This window comes from Athene cunicularia (assembly GCF_003259725.1).
Source record: "Athene cunicularia isolate RWA chromosome 9 unlocalized genomic scaffold, athCun1 chr9_part1, whole genome shotgun sequence".
NCBI classification, from domain to species: Eukaryota; Metazoa; Chordata; class Aves; order Strigiformes; family Strigidae; genus Athene; species Athene cunicularia.
The window spans coordinates 17238657-17243604 of record NW_020799110.1 but is presented as its reverse complement, the minus strand read 5'-3'; the positions used below and the strand labels follow the sequence as shown (position 1 = coordinate 17243604).

Sequence of the window (4948 nt, the reverse complement as noted above, 5' to 3'; positions counted from 1 at the left end):
GGGGGGGGGGGGGGGGGGAAGGAATTTATGACCTCCTGAAAATTTACTTATGGGTTAAAATGTGACAAAAAGCTGGATATGATTTGTTTGTATGAAGACTACTCCACACTTCTGAAGAGTTCACTGGAGTGTGTGCATCCTTCAAAAATCCATTAGGAAGAAGCAGGATGTTTTGTCTTCAGATCATAGCTTTCCCAATTTTTTATACAGCAAGAAGCAGGATGAATAATTTGCTTTTGACAGACAGCAGAAGCCTGCTGTTATACAGAATCAATACACAGCTTAAAATTTTATCAGTTGTATGTACGAAGTTACTGATTTAAAAAAACCTGTTTAAATGTATTTTCAATTTTAAGTTGAATTTTAAATAAACTGAACCTTATGACAATTGGATTGCACATTTAAGAGAACGGAAATATACTTCTCAAGATTTTCAAGTCTCAGGTCAGGTTTATAATGAAGGGAAATGTTACCTAACTAACTCCTTCCTTACAATAAATGGAAAGCCCATGCACACACAGGTTTTTGATTTCACTCTGGGGACATAACCACGCTTTCACTTGTGGTTCCTAATCTCATTCACAATTATTATCACCATAATTTCTATTACAGGTCAGCTGTAGTTATTCTGCTAATTACAACTGCTGCTCATACGAAAAAGGTTTGATACTAGGATGACCACTGCAGTCCACAAGTGACGTTTAATATGTTAATGCAGTGGCGTTCACAAGCCTTAATGAGCAAATACTGATATATTTGCTTTAAAACTTTAATTGCCACAAATATAATAGCTGCCACCAAGTTGAAGACTTCATCTATATGACTTCACTGAAAGTTCATAGCCTTAAAGACAGTGTGGACCTGTAGCAACCTGCCAATTTCATTCTGAACACACGACCTTATTTTTCTTGATTTCTTCCACTTACATCTTGGGCTGAAATTCCCAGTAACAAAACAGTGCATGAAAATGGTCACTTATTCATGCAGAACACATCTGCTAGTACCTACCATGGGGAAATGGATTATGAGTTCCTATCAGAGTAACCTTTTCATGTACCCTGGCAGATGATACAGTCACCTGACAGAGGTTAGTAAAGGACTCTGTTAATCAAAAGAACTAAAGAGGTTGTAAGACAGAACTGAATCATTTGCTATTCTCACCCAAACTGAGACAAACCTGGCAGCAACAGGAACCTGGTGAAACAGGAGAAACCTGACTTGACAGAGGAGTATGCCCTAACTTCCACAGGAAAAAACATAAAGCAAGCTGTATAATCAAAATTACATTCACAAATGGGCTTCAATCTATAAAAGTTAACAAAAATTCAATGTTCAAGACACAAGCACTCCATTCACTCTTAGGAAAGAATCAGCTATCTATAGGAATAGAAGCATGATCTCAACTACCATCACAGCTTCCTCTTACCACTGTTTGTGTAAAATGTGACAGGGCATGTCTCACTGTTTGAAATAATGTGACACCAGTCAGAAGAAAAGGAACATCACCTTTATAGAATGATTTTTTTCTAGAAGCTATGTTAACCCACAGCATGTTTAGAAGCTTTGTGAAAAACCTGGCTGTTCATGTCTATCAAATATCCTAAGGGCTGTACACCAGACAGATCACAGTGCCACGACAAAGATTCAGAGATACTTCTGAAGGACCCCCCTCTGCAATTCATGCTTAAGTGATTTGGGAAGTTAACAATATCAAGTTGTCTTCTACCTCTCTTTTAAACTTTATCACCAAGTCAAAAAGGATGAAATTGTGCCAGCACCTAAATTGCTGCAGTTCACAAGCAAGCATGCTAACAAAAGCAATCGCTAATCTTTTTCCAGCTTAGTTTCAGCCTCTATTGTCACAGTCAATACTAAATGTGAGCTGGCTAAAGTATTATTTTATCAAGTTAGTGCTACAAATATCTGAAAAGTTCTGTAGGTTTCAGAAAAGACAAATATTCTCAGAAGTAGCTTCAGATTTTGCAAACTGTGTTCTGAAAGGCAAAGAGTTTCTTCAACAGTACTTTCACATTCATTTAATTACTATTCTGTATTTCACTAGAATTATGATATTCTAGAAAGCTGTGCTTTTGTTACAGATTCTACTAATGCAGGTATTAGGATATATCAGTATACACATTATGAGCATGTAACAGTATTCTTGCTAACTGACCTAGCACAGGCATACAGTCTGATTTTATTAGACTGATTTTTATGCTAGTAACATTGCAAAGTATAATAGCAAACTTAAACAGTCTGTGAAGACCTTTACTGGAAACTATCACTGCACATAGGAAACCTGACAAAGTAGCACGAATATTCCTTTAATGAAACTATAAGATTACTTACTACTGCCTCACCTTCTTGCAGAAGAGCTGTGGTTTACGAATCAAGTAACAGGGGGAAAAAAAAAGTAATTAATTTCACTCTAGTACCGGATGTTACAAAACCCACATGAAGAATCAAACCAGGAAGCTGTCATAAAACTGTCACTCGCTACCACATCTGCATATTTTTACAGTATTTCCTAGCATACACCAAATTTTTCAGATCCCATAACGGGCATTTATAGTATTGGCTTTAACACAGTATATATACTATTACCACACCAAGACATTTAGATTGTTTTCCACTGAATACTTTAAGTTTTATTATAAACCTGTCTGATTCCAGTGGATTCTTGGCTTTGCACACAAGAACTCCACAAGTGTATTTCCCTGCACCAGACGGGACAATTTCTTTTCTCTATTTTAAGATTCAGTGTTGATTTATTAGTAGCCATGTCCTGTGAATGTAATTGGAAATGTAGAGGAGAAATTCTTAATAATTACACCAAAAAGCACATAGAAAAAGCAAACAATTTAAGAAATCGTTGCTTATTAAAGACAATCCCAAGAACACTATTTTAAGGTAGCACATCAGAATAACTGCAAATCCAAGAAGTGAATTAGACTAGTTGTAACTAAATAAGTCATTCTGCTCCACATTAGAACACAGAAGTTTAAATATCACTATCTACACAGTATGGGCTGCAGCTTCCCTTCCCCTAACCATATCAGATCGCTGTTCTATTGCTTTTAGAGATTTGTACTAAGCTTTCCTGTAGGCAGAGTGAAGAGGTCTGCACATGTAATCCAAATTACATAAATTCCTGAAGGGGGTGGAAAGTTAGAATTTTAGTTCCTATTATTTTGCTAAACTTATAACAACACTTTTAGACAAACCCACTGAAAGATCTTCACTGTGAGGGTGTTCACAAAATTGTCCAGGAAGGATGTCTAGATGCAAAAGAGGCCCCTACAGTAGCATCTAACATATACAACAGCAGATGAAGACAAAAAATTGTCCTGTAATATTGACATTCCTTGCAAAACAGCACCGTGCCTTTTGTCCAGCTGAATTGTTTGGCCTGTCCCCTTTACACTGTATGGCTGCTGTCAAGATGCTGTATTGAAAACCGTACCTCATCACTGTGTAAAGTGAGGTTGCCAGTCAGAACCCTGTGTAGCAATAAAGGGCATTCCTACCAGTGGTGGATGTTTTCTGTAAAGTTAATTATATCAGTACAAGTCAAACAGTTTCTTTTTTTGTGTGTTACAATAGCTATTTCTGTACAAACAGGAAGTGGTTAAAAGAAAGCCCAATAATTTGACGGTCAAATAAAATCACTGAAACTCACCCATAAGACAAATCTTGCTAATAATAATTTTAAGATTTTTTCCTTAGTATAGAACAAAATCGTTTGACTCCTTACTCCTTCCTCTTCTGAAGGCACTAGACTCACTTCACAACCAGCAAGTTTTCAAAAGACCGTATCCTTTTCTTCCTCTTATGACCACCTCTCTTGCTTAGACTTTTCTATAATGCAAACTTCTCCTTACTCTTTCATGTTTCTTCAAACTGCTGCAGTTAGCACCCTATATTTTGAACACAAGTTCCTGAAGTTCAGTACTTTACTATGGACAAAACATCTTTCAATGCACACAGAATTGGCACAAACATGGACTGTGAAATACAGTTCTGCATTTGTTCTGCAACACAGGTCATCTGTCATGAGTCTTTGCCCCCTGTATAGAAATTGTACATTTACTGTATAAGACATTATATAATCAAATGATCTAAAGTTAATTTGGGAAGGGTAAAGAAATGGAGAAAAAATTATTCGTTTCTCTTCTAATAGCATCAACGTATACTAGCATAAAATTATTTTTTAATCAAAGATAGATCAAGTTGCAATTTGCTACATCACATAACCTGTGACGTTTTGCTGCTACGTCAGCATAATTAAGCTACATCAGTAATAGTAGGGAAAATAAAAAAATCAGCTGTTAAAAGTATTAATGAAGTAATGAAAATAGTTGAACTAATTTCCGAATTATTAAAACCGACCAAGTAATAGTTTCTAAAAATTTTTACACTGCATGCTAAATCGTATCAATTTAAACTATTCACTTTGTCAATTCAAAAATTTACAGAGGAAGTGAAAACCAAAGTCCTTCTACAGAGGAAAATGGAACAAGCTCTGATACCTAGCTCAGCATCATCCCTTTACTCAATAAGGGAGCACGCTCTCGGATGCGGTTTTCTTCCACATTTCAAGGAAGTTTGCTTATTCTGTGTTTTCCTGCTATTGTTTGTATTCTCGATACCGAAAGTCGGTATTTGTATCTGGATTCACCTCTGCCGTTAAACGCTTTACGGCTGAAAGTCAGGGAAGGCCTGCAGCTCAAAGGGTGCAGGAAGAGGCATTCAGTTAAGTTTTGTTGTTGTTGCTGTCGGACTAACCCTCTCCGTGAGTCAGAACCACCACGCTATTAAGTTCAGGCTATACTTTGCAGGGCCACAGGCTTCGCTGGTCCCTTTCCGAACTGTAACTCCTCAAGGCGGGGGCCGCTGACGCCGCCAGCCCCCTGACACCGCGGCAGCCAGCCAGGGCCGCTCCGCTCGC

At 37.4% G+C, this 4948-nt stretch overlaps 1 protein-coding gene across 2 annotated transcripts in view; it reads right to left on the bottom strand.

The window, feature by feature from the left end:
• TFDP2 (transcription factor Dp-2) overlaps positions 1-4548 on the bottom strand; it is a 56642-nt gene extending 52094 nt beyond the window's left edge. For both annotated transcript variants that reach the window (XM_026855080.1, XM_026855081.1), the window contains exon 1: positions 4530-4548. The gene's annotated coding sequence lies outside the window, so the exon portion shown is untranslated. The remainder of the gene's footprint in view (positions 1-4529) is intronic.
• Positions 4549-4948: the final 400 nt, after the last annotated feature.